Here is a 12,608-nt window from a genome sequence, read left to right on the forward strand (position 1 = left end):
AGAAATAATAGTTAGGAAAACAGATCGATACGTTGCGCACTTTCCGAGTTAATTAACATTGAAGTTAATCAACCAGCCCGTTGCGCGCACAAATTCAAGCTGCCTGCCAGAGACGGTGTCGCCAAAGTGTTCTTCGTTTGGTTTCCTAAAACCGAACAAGAGAGCGATACAAAAATTGGACATGGGACGGTAGTAAAGATCGAACCCGAGGCAAAGGCTGAGCAGTCTCATGCGCTATCATCTATGCTATGACAACAACAGACACTAACTGTATCTGGTGGGCTGCTTTATCTTTCGTGCGCAACGGCCCGTTGGGCTAACTTCAGTGCTAATTAACTCTGAAATGACGCAACTTATCGAATTTTTCCTTAACAATTATTTTTCAGTACAACATACTCTGCAAAACCCTTACATGACTGTTTCTGGCACCCTGTATAATGACAGACCCTCGTTCAAGAAACACAAAATTGTATGTACGCCCAGGCCACTCAACACTTCTGTGGCAAAAATTAGGAAACAGCTCTGTAACGAAACACCGACGACTCTCGAAAACACTACCGCTACGGACGCAGGTTCGAATCCTGCCTCGGGCATGGATGTGTGTGATGTCCTTAGGTTAGTTAGGCTTAAGTAGTTCTAAGTTCTAGGTGACTGGTGACCTCAGAAGTTAAGTCCCATAGTGCTCAGAGCCATTTGAACATGATATGCCGCAAAACGCAGGCTAGAGGAAATTCAACGCGCAGTATTGTTCCTCCAGAATCACTTTACTGCATGCAGTAATGTTCAAGGTCAATATTTTGAATTCTTTGTGTGACAGCCGTAATAACAAACACGCGAACTGTACCTGAGTTACGGTTTTGCTTACGTTTGATACAGCATAGGGGAAGCTTGTGGGATCTCTTCTTCTGACGGCGGGGCCGCGGTTTGTGACGTTGTTACCTTGACAGTATTTGATCAGGTCCCGTATATGCTTTATCGTTGAGGTTCTCTTACAAGGTTCTTTCCAATGCCATAGAAAAAGAGAATACGTTCCATTGAAAATAAGGAGTCGGTGTCATACTACGTCAGATATTAACGTAAAAGATTACTTCTGTACGTCAGACAGCTCGCCATATTGTCCGCCACAACTGAGCAAAAAAAAAAAAAAAAAAAAAAACCATTTTGATATACGGGGGGCGTTCAGTAAGAAAGGCAACACATTTTTTTTCTCGGCAAATTTGTTGTTGACATCGTGGAATATTCCCGCGTCAGTCCCTATAGTATCGTGAAGTTCCAATAGGTGACGGCGTTATGCTCTGAAGCGCCAAAGAAACTGGCATAGGCATACGTATTCAAATACAGGGATACGTAAACAGGCAGAATATGCCACTGCGGTCGGCAGCGCCTATATAAGACAACAGATGTATGGCGTAGTTTTTAGATCGGTTACTGCTGCTACAATGGCAGATTATCAACATTTGAGTAAGTTTGAACGTGGAGTTATAGTCGCAATGGAACATAGCATTTCCGAAGTAGCGATGAAGTAAGGATTTTCACTACAGCCCTGTAGCGTTCATTGTGTCAGTTCCAAAAAAAAAAAAAAAAAAAAAAGTGTGTGAAATCTTATGGGACTTAACTGCTAAGGTCATCAGTCCCTACGCTTACACACTACTTAACCTAAATTATCCTAAGGACAAACACACACACCCATACCCGAGGAAGGACTCTAACCTCCGCCGGGACCCCTCCTCCATCTAATAGGCGCTTCTCATGCGTGGTTGTTTACATCTTTGGGCGGGTGTAGTGACATCTCTGAACAGTCAAAGGGGCTGTGTCTCATACAATATGCACAGTCAGCTTCTATCTTCAAGAGTTCTGGGAACCGGGGTGATGCAAAACGTTTTTTGATGTGTGTATAAATGCGCTCTGCGTGCTGGTTATTCTTTGGTATTAATTATTATGACATATCCATGTATCGAACAGAGTTGTGGGTTTTCTCTCTTGTCAGTACGGATAAGTTGTGAAGAGAGTTGATACGAGCGATTAGTAGTCTTTTACCATTACATTTTAATTGAATGGGAATAAATTGTCAAGAGGACGGAGACCAATAAAGGGCTGCTGGTGAGACTCAAATTACATCGGGTACTTTTTTATGAATCAGCCATCAAGGTTTCAGTTACAATGGCACGGGCTTAATAGGAATATCGGACGCTGCGGACGACCCTGCTACACGGTCAACACTAGTTTACGCCTCCGCTACGAGAGCTTCAATAGTCACGCCCGTATAGCAGACTGAGGAGTCCCTCTAATCTATGTTCACTCTAGCTGCTACCTCCCCTGGATCTTCTGTATAGACTTGTGAGCTAAATCATAGACTGCCGGCCGGAGTGGCCGTGCGGTTCTAGGCGCTACAGTCTGGAACCGAGCGACCCCTACGGTCGCAGGTTCGAATCCTGCCTCGGGCATGGATGTGTGTGCTGTCCTTAGGTTAGTTAGGTTTAATTAGTTCTAAGTTATAGGCGACTGATGACCTCAGAAGTTAAGTCGCATAGTGAAAAAAAAATAATAAATCATAGGCTAATTCTGAAAATTTGACTTTAATACTCAAACTGAGTAATAATCAGAGTAACAAAAAAATATCATAAGAAATAATTCAACGGACATTTTGCCTAAATGATGAAGTGCAGAAGAGAAAAGACTTCTTTTGGTAGCCGGCGGGAGTGGCCGAGCGGTTCTAGGCGCTATAGTCTGGAACCGGTGTGTTATGTTCCTAGGTTAGTTAGGTTTAAGTAGATCTAAGTTCTAGGGGACTGATGACCTCAGAAGTTAAGTCCCATAGTGCTCAGAGCCATTTGAACCATTTTTTGGAACTTCTTTTGGTAGTCCGTATGTTGTGATAGTATCGCCTACGACAGGCCGATACGATCGACGGAATGCACTATCAAAGAACTGTTTCTACACACAGGTTTTTGCACTCAGTCTCAAAGATTATTGCGTTTATGACAGTCAATATGTACTCGTCGGTAAAGAAAGCCATTAAGAGACAAAGCTTAGACCTTATAAACCGCCACGACGTGGTGGGGAAAATAGCTGCCCCAACATTTTGTTGAAATGATTTTGGAGAAACGTCATGAAACATAAGTTGTGGAAGGCTACCAACGATATGTACCAGCTCATTACGAATATGAGTCGCTATCAAGTGCGTAGAGCACACTAAATCAGAAGCGTACTGTTACGTGCGACTGTGTCGAGGATTCCAGTTCGGCCAAACTCGTGCGTGTTTACTGTGATTTATCTCTTAGTCATTCCGATGGAATGCCGTGCGCTTATCTCGAAGAAGGCACCAGTGGTTCCCTCCGATGCTGAAACTAGCGTTCCGCCTGTAATAACATCCACGCAGACAGGATGTCAGACGGAACTGAGCGCTGGCGTGACGGATGAGGCGAGCGCGCTGTGTGTCAGAGAGCTGCAAGAACAGCTGCTGTTGCAACAAGCTACGTGTCCGTTCCTGATAGCCACGCCAATTGAAACTGGCTCACTGCCAGAAGACTGATATCTGCGGCCTATTACGTGTCGGGTGTTCAAGACACTCGGCCTAAGCGTCCATCGAGGCGGAAGAGCTGATATCCTCGCTATCAACACAAATGTATTCAAGGCTTCTACGGTGAGCAAATGAACTGTTATCGACAGGACAAAATGAGATCCGCTCGTGACACATTTCGAAGAAACTGGATACGCCATAATTGATAAAATCACTGGGATAATTACTAGATTATGTCTCAAAAGAATACTGCACGTACCCATAATTTTAATATTCATTTGTAAATGTTCTGATGTGTTTTTGGCAGGAAGACAAAGGATCCATTCAATCAGTGTTTGCCATAAAATTTTACAGATAACATTTTAAGTTAAGCTACGAACATGCAATGTTAAAATGTAGTGAAATATGTTAAAGAAAGAAAGAAATAACAATAACAACACATATCGATATAAAGCTAACGTTAAAAGGCAAGAAATGACTAAAATGTGTGAATGGTTTGTCACTACCGAAAATAAAAGACAAGGCATACACTCGGAACCACATAAAAAACCGTTCCAATCACTTTCTATAATTGCCTGAAACAGAGCCGTCTTTCTACTTTTTTTACGTACAAACACATGTTCTCTGACTGACTTATGATAGCAGTGCATAACAGTACAAGGTGTTCGTTTGCGATCGTCCCTTGATGCAGTGTCTTTTGCTCATTTATCTGGCCTCTAATTGGACCTCAAGGCTCAACAGAACAACCCATTTCTGACGTTGTAATGCATTTAGAGTGTCTTGTATCCAAAAGTTGAAATTGTGGAGAATGTGCGTTTGCCGAATTGCCTTAAGGGTGCATAGGAATTCAGAGAAAGTTCTTCCATTGACCACACTAGCATCAACGCATCTAGGATCGCAAGAGATCTATGGTCAAGACTGTAAATTCGTCTGGAAAGCTAATCCAAAAATCAGTATCAAGAAAAACTGTTGAGCACTGCGTTACTTTGCTCAGACCCACCAGCGTAAATAATTACAAAGTCAAAATGCTCATTTAAAATTGCAGAAAACGGGAAACATCTAGGTTTAAAAATAGAGTGCGCTTCGTTAGTTATCAACTTACATATTTACTCTAACACTGAGTTGAAACCTCCAGATCCTTTACTCGGACCCCAAAATCTCCATGTAGTCTTTTGTAGTTTAGCAACATACGATCTTGTGATGGTAGAGGTACCAGGCCTAACTCTGCGACTCCAGGATCGATCGAAAATAATATGCATGTCAAACAACGACAATTCGGGGTCCACTCAGCCTCGTGATGCCAATTGAGGAGCTACTCGACCGAACAGTAGCGGCGCCGGTCAAAGAAAACCATCATAACGACCGGGAGAGCGGTGTGCTGACCACACGCCCCTCCTCTCCACATCCTCAACTGAGGATGATACGGCGGTCGGATGGTCCTGATGGGCCACTTGTGGCCTGAAGACGGAGTGCAAACAACGACAATCTACAGAGCGGCGGGTCTGGCTTCTCGGTCTCTGCATGGAGGCTGCTGTAGTGCATGATGTAAAGCCCTTTGGGGCCAATCTAATGCCTTCACTGTCGACAGAATGATCGTGGAAAACTATATATATAGTACAGCTGTAGTCCAGTCATCAATAAAGACCACGTAAATCAACAAATCGGTCAAGCACTTAAGCTTTCAGAGCGTAGAGATATCCTTCAAGTCCTGAGTGAGTTTATCATGAAGATGAGACCAGCTTAGTTTACCGATTTTTTTTTTAAACTAAGAGTGTTGTATCTCTGTCTAATTTTTGTATTTATTAAAAATTTGACGTGCACCATTAAAATTGAAACATTAAACGCACAATTTCAATCTGTGGCATCCACTCGCAATTCTACCTGACGTCAGCTGCGGCTGTCGAGCTGTGGTAGCAAGATTAGATATGAGAAAGATGTCGTAAAATCGACCCTGTAGACAACAAGTTTCATGGCCATGGAGTTATATTGTTAAGTACAAGCAATTACTCTTCTTCTCTTTTTACCTCTCTTTCAATTCACCCTATCTCCTCCTCTTTTTTTTTCTTCGTAAAATAGCATAATGTTGGAATACACTTCTACATTTTAAATTTTTTGTGGATACAGTTTTAAGTGCAACATAGGATTTGTTTTAGAATCTAGGTACAGATTAAAAGAAAACAGCAAATGAATAAGTACATAAAAACAAATATGTAATAAATATGTAATTAATAGCTATTACAACAATGATAACAAAGAACTACAGTGAGAATAGCGTTTATGTGAGAACGCTGGTCTAAGAGCGAACTGCCAAATATAAGCGCAAAATTTTCTTCAGAATTGTATCGCGAGATCTTTTCCTTGGGAAAGCTGACTGCATGCGCAAACCGGCTTACTGGTTTCTGGGGAGTCAGGTTATGGACGATGGGGTGAACCTACCGAAACTACACTGCGGGCGACACAGAAGCGTTTTGCGTTCTTGGTCGCTGATGATTCCTTCTCAGGTCTTCTCAGGTAACTAATGAGTGCAACACTGTGATAATTATTTGGTGCGATACTTTCCTGATTTTAGACTGGGAATCGTGATTGATTCCTTTCAGAACTTAGATATTGTCTGCGACTAAAATTCTGATAAAAATGCGAGATGGTCCTTGTATGCCAGATTCAAGTGAAACATCTCTTAGACCACTACTTCTAATCCTCGTGCTGTACTGCAAACCACCACCATGACATACTCCATTCCCCTCATACAAATGGTAGGAACATTGTTTTCGGCGTCACTGAAGCCCTTTGCCATTCTGGTGAAGCACAAGGCGTTTCAGAAGGAATATACGTATTACAAAGTATTATGTTGTCAAAACTGCCCATAGCTACGCTGCGTCTCGGTTATTAGAGTAACGAATATGTTGTCTAGTTTATATTGACTACCGCTAGATGGCGGTTGTCTTCTGTTTGCTTGATTATCGTCATATGCTGCAAAATGAGTGCTCCGCATGAGAAATAATTTTGTATTCTCGAGATTTCGAAATGTAATGCCACGAATAGAGTACAAAGATCTTCAGTTTGAGGTACCAAACTGATCCTCCGAATGGATGGACAGTTTGTAGACACGGGATGTGTATTTAAAGGAAAGATTGCTGGCCGTCCTCTTTCTTCCGACGAAAATATCGCAAGAATTCAAATCTCTTTCCAACGCACTGCTACAAAATCAACTCGTCGTGGTAGTCGGGAGTTACAACTGTGTACAACAACAACAACAGTCGTGTTTTGAGGCGTCGGTTGGTTACGAAGCCGTACAAGGTACAGCTGTTACAGACTCTACGTCTTGACGACAAATACAAACGTGTGGCATTTTCTGACGAGCTTCAGAATGTTACTGACAATGACAACACCTTTTAACAACGCAATATGTTCAGCGATGAAGCGACTTTCCACCTTAGTGGGAAAATAAACAAACACAATGTTAAAATTTGAGACCTACAGAACGCACATGCACACTATGAATATGTACGAGATTCACCAAAGTCAATGAGTTGGGTGCGATATCCCACTCACCTGTTTGTGGCCCTTTCTTCTGTGATGGAAACAGGCTAACAGTCAGCAGCGTCTTGCTATGTTACGAAATTGGTTGTTTCCGAGGCTGAACGAGTCGCTGGAGTCGCCGAGTGTGTGAACATATGAATGAAACCTAACCGAGCAAACAGCCGGCGTCTTAGCTCTTCTAAAATGGTTCAAATGGCTCTGAGCACTATGGGACTGAACAGCTATGGTCATCAGTCCCATAGAACTTAGAACTACTTAAACCTAACTAACCTAAGGACATCACACAACACCCAGTCATCACGAGGCAGAGAAAATCCCTGACCCCGCCGGGAATCGAACCCGGGAACCCGGGCGTGGGAAGCGAGAACGCTACCGCACGACCACGAGATGCGGACTTTTCTCGTCTGGCCTTCACTGTCACCGGATATGAAGTCCTGTGACTTCTCGCTTTGGGATTTCATTAAGGACAACGTTTATGCATCAACACTACCACAGAACCTAGAAGAGTTGAAAAATCCGAGCCTTCCGCTGTGGCCGAGCGGTTCTAGGCGCTTCAGTGTGGAATCGAGCGACTGCTACGGTCACAGGTTCGAATCCTGCCTCGGGCATGGATGTGTGTGATGTCCATAGGTTAGTTAGGTTTAAGTAGTTCCGATGACCTCAGATGTTAAGTCACATAGTGCTCAGAGATATTTGAACCATTTGAAAAATCGGATCCGTACTCTCATAGCATCAGTGACGATGGACATGCTTATCCGAGTATGGGAGGAATACGAGTATCGATGTGATATTGTTCGTGTCGCTGGTGGAGGACATGTTGAAGACCTGTAATCTCAACTTGAGAGATTGGTATGTATGTGCCCCAAGATTCATAGTTTAATAGGTATATGCTTTCGAAATACGTATATTCTTTTTTAAACACCCTATATTTCAACAGTGCATAGGATACTGTTTTGAATTAATTACTTAGAACTACATAAGTTATAGGCCATTGCAGTGCGTATGATATTGTTTCCTGAATACGACTCCCGTGTCTCGACCACAGTAGCAGGTTGCTAGGTCTAGTGGCAATGTATCAGTACCGAAAAAGGCATCTCTGTCCTCAACACATGGAAGGCGACTATTGCCACAACACGCTTTGTAATCTCCGGGTAACATCAAGCTTTGAGAACTCCGAAGGAGGCTATTTTATTTCATCGTCGATTTCACCATAGATATTTTTCATTTTATCGTTGTCCTTTAGCACAACTGTGGTTGTTTTCAGCGAATGCCACTGATGTATCGTGGTATATCATTCAGGGTGGGAATGGAATATCTGATGAGACATCTACCGACTTGTGTAACGTCTACAATGAAACCTGCAGGTGTGGCATCACACTGTCTCTTTACATTTTAACGATTGTTAATGGCACAGAGTGGAAAACAATATTCTGCCGGAAGACAAACAGTGGCACGAGCACGGCAGTACGAGGCTAATAGTGCCCGGACCCCCACCGAAATCACAGTCCACATTCTCTCAGTGGACCTTCTCATATAGCCGCGCCTCGTCTGCGGTTCGGTAGTTCTGAAGGGGACCACCACCCTGCCTATCTAACCCATGTTAATTTAGGCAAGTATTTCACCCATTTCTGAAAAAAACTATTTCATGCAGAACCTTAATATTTTTACTGTATGTTACATGATGCTAATAGAGTCAACTGTTCTAAAACTTACTTTATCCATTTTATAGTTTTTAAGAAAAACTGTTTTAAATTTATTAACAAAAAATATTAAGTTTTTCTGCAGAAAATATTTTTTGTGTAGTTCCTAATGGGGGAATATTTATGAATGTAGTACCAGAGGTGGCTTTTTATGTTATGCAGAGTCTCTGAAAATTTCATTCATTTACCCATGATAGTTTCTGATGTAATGGTGCATATGTACTGAAAATTTTAGTTTGCGGGAAATTGACTTTAAAGAAAAAACTTTTGAAATTTGTTACTTACAGTTAATTAAAACTGTCCTGCTACATATAATGGCCCTTCTTTGGCCTCTAGCAGGTTTTGCAGCTTCTTTTTCACCTTCCTGGATGTTTGTCTTGCTTTCTTGGCCATACTTGCTGCAGACCTATCTGCATTGGCTATCCTCATTTTATCGCAATGTTGCAGCCCAGTGATCATATTTTCACCAGGATTAATTCCCAGCCTTTTTAGTACCCAACACTTTCCAATATTACCACAATTGAATGTAATAACAGCACCATGAACTCCTAGTTTCATTGTATGCATGCCTACAAATGCAGTTTTAGGAAGGCGGTTCCAAATTATGCTGTTGAAACATTCATTTCGTTTCTGTTTCTGCCCATGCAGACATTTCCTTAGAAGGTCGGGATGAGCTAAGTCTCTGAAAATAGGTTTAATTGCTGTAATAACAACAGCAGGAAGAGAATGCTGGTGAGATTAAGATGCTCCAGTTGCCTGAGCCCTATTGTATTTGCACCTGATGGACACAATCCATGACATGGCTTATCATCAGTAGAGGACGTTAGGCATAGGCTTACTTGCAGGAGCTTCTATATAAATAGCTGTGAAAGAGGTGACTACATTTGTAAACAAGCACTGCGAAGGTAAGTATAACAACTACTCGCAAACACACTTGAACAAAACTAACCGCGTGTTTGAAAGCGTGCTGTTTACAAACAGCAGAAACAAAAGAATACCGACCGTTGCATTCCAAGAATAGCCAACACACTCGGGAGTAAAAAAAAAATCCCTAACGTGCAATGTAGGGGATATATAGATCTAAAATATATGCAGAAAAGTGGGTGACAGAAAAGTGGGCATGGCACATAAACACACGTGGTAGGAAAATGCTCTTTAAATGTTCGAAAAAATTTTTTTCAGCAAAATCCCTTTCAGAGCACTTAAACAAAACCTTAATCTATCGAAATATTATGAAAATCTAAAATCGATTTTTTTCGACCTGAACCACGGTGTGGTCCCCTTAAAGCTTTTGTGAGGCCTCGGTATCGGAAGGTGACATATTCAGTCCGAGGACTCGTCGCAGCGCTTGAGACATCAATTTAATGCTGCTTCTGAGGTGAAAGCACTTCATCAAATTTTGCCCGGTTACTAAGCAATCTTTCCATCTCCACACATCTAACGATAACGTTGGTATCTCGGCCACACAGAATGAGTCTAGTTATCGGCGCTGATAAGCGCTCGAGCTAAAAGAATTCGTGAGAAACCGGCTGGGTTCGTCTAAGGCAATAAAACAGTACGCTGTAGTGGCGGCTTGTGTTGGAGCTTTCCCAGGATTATAAATTTTTTAGCGTTGCTCAGCGATGATCGACCGTTTGAATTTAATTGGTCTTGTTTTGTACCTCAGCATTCGCTCTTAGAATTGGTGGGTGAAATGAGTCCATTCCTAATTAATTCCTTGTGTTAGAAACTGATGATGGTTCAAATGGCTCTGAGCACTATGGGACTTAACATTTATGGTCATCAGTCCCCTAGAACTTAGAACTACTTAAACATAACTAACCTAAGGACATCACACAACACCCAGTCATCACGAGGCAGAGAAAATCCCTGACCCCGCCGGGAATCGAACCCGGGAACCCGGGCGTAGGAAGCGAGAACGCTACCGCACGACCACGAGATGCGGGCAGAAACTGATGATACATTTCTCATTTCGATGTATTTACTACAATTTTTTTCCACCTTATTTTGGTCCCCAGAAAAGATTATAAAAGGATATAAAATTGAAAGGAAAGATAACTCAGTCCGCAACGCAGAGAGAATTTTTTGGTAGGCTCAAAAAATCTGGTATAACTTTAATGAGGTACAATTATTATACCTTTACTACTGAACGCAATGGAAAGCGTTATGGTATCCTGTTCAAAAATTTTTGCCATATCTTACATTAGAGTTGGCAACGGCCTTGCCTCAGTGGCTACACCGGTTCCCGTGAGATCACCGAAGTTAAGCGCTGTCGGGCGTGGTCGGCACTTGAATGGGTGGCCAACCAGGCCGCCATGCGCTGTTGTCATTTTTCGGGATGCACTCAGCCTCGTGATGCCAATTGAGGAGCTACACGACATAACAGCGCTCCGATCAAAGAAAACCACCATAACGACTGGGAGAGCGGTGTGCTGACCCCTCGCCCCTCCTATACGCATCCTCCTTTGAGGATGACACGGCGGTCGGATGGTCCCGGTAGGCCACTCGTGGCCTGAAGACGGAGTTACATTACAGTTAACAAGCTTCAATGTGAGAGTTGATTTTCAGCCTTGAATACGTCCCTGCAAACTCTGATATGAACTCTAGAGCGTATTTCGTGAAGATAACCCGAGAAAGGGGTGTGCTGTCCAGAAGGCAGCGCACGTTACCACGCCACTTCCAAGATTCGGGGAGGCGTGCCGGCCCCGGATCCGATCCGAGCGGCGGATGAACGACGGCGGTCGGTGTGCTGGCCAGACTGGATGTGGCCTTTAGTCGTTTTCCCACAACCGAATACGTGAGTACCAGTCTGGTATCCATGTCCCGCTTCAGTTATACGATTCGCAAACACGTCGAAAATTTTCGTACAATTCCACATGAACAACAGTAAACGCTGACGGGTGTAGACACGAGGGTGGCGGCGCGATCATCAGAATGTGTGACAATAAACACAAAATATGCCATACAATCACAAAATTAGTTGGCACACTACACGGACTAAGAGTTCAGTGCTAGATATACCTCTTCGTCAAAGCGGGAAACCCAACAGAGAGTAGAAGTATTTATATTCGTGAATTCTACTTTCCCCCGTCATATCCCTCTGTCGCGAATAGTACGCACTGAAGAGATACAGTTCTTACAAAATTGTACTTCAAAGCATCGTAAGCGTCAAACACACGGTTACTTAGAATTTTAGTCAACAACTGACCAATGTCTGGTTGGGTAGCTGTGGCGTTTGCCACAGTACACTATAAGGCGCTTCTGAGGTGCCCTCACGAGAGTTGGCGGTGGACATTAAGGCAAAAACAGTGGCGACATACCTGTGTATACGTAACTCGCCGGTCTGGTCCGTGCGGCCGCTTCCACTCCACGACGCGACGCTACACGGCACACAGTGTTCCTCGCCCAACTGCTGTGCTACTGCCAACAGGGTCGTGGTGCGCATGCGTCGGGTTTCATTCCCCGTTATCGGGAAGCCGACAGCTGACAAACGCCGAACCGCAGTTCTGTGACCGAGGCAACATAGGGGATACAGATTATAGCTCAGCTGAGCTCGACAGTTATCTGGATACTGTCCGATTCGCGTGAAGACGTTCCACCATTTTATTTTCTAAACCAGTGGTTCTCATCCTTTCTGAGACCATTAGTTATTAACCCCGCCTCTCCTCCCACCGTCATCACCGCCTAACTAAATTTTAAACTGAGAAAGAATTTTCTTTGAACAATTTAATTTTTAAGTGACGAATAATAAACGACATTTAGTAAAATTGGAAATTTGTGGTAAGGTCTTATGGAACCAAACTCTGAGGTCATCGGTCCCTAAGCCTACACACTTCTTAATCTAACTT

The 12,608-nt window shown here is 43.1% G+C and overlaps 1 protein-coding gene across 1 annotated transcript in view; it reads right to left on the reverse strand.

Annotated features, from left to right (window-relative positions):
- Nucleotides 1-12,163, reverse strand: part of LOC126252095 (nuclear hormone receptor HR96-like) — a 128,416-nt gene extending 116,253 nt beyond the window's left edge. The window contains exon 1 of the mRNA XM_049952955.1: nt 12,081-12,163. The gene's annotated coding sequence lies outside the window, so the exon portion shown is untranslated. The remainder of the gene's footprint in view (nt 1-12,080) is intronic.
- Nucleotides 12,164-12,608: the final 445 nt, after the last annotated feature.

Source organism: Schistocerca nitens, chromosome 4 (assembly GCF_023898315.1).
Source record: "Schistocerca nitens isolate TAMUIC-IGC-003100 chromosome 4, iqSchNite1.1, whole genome shotgun sequence".
NCBI classification, from domain to species: Eukaryota; Metazoa; Arthropoda; class Insecta; order Orthoptera; family Acrididae; genus Schistocerca; species Schistocerca nitens.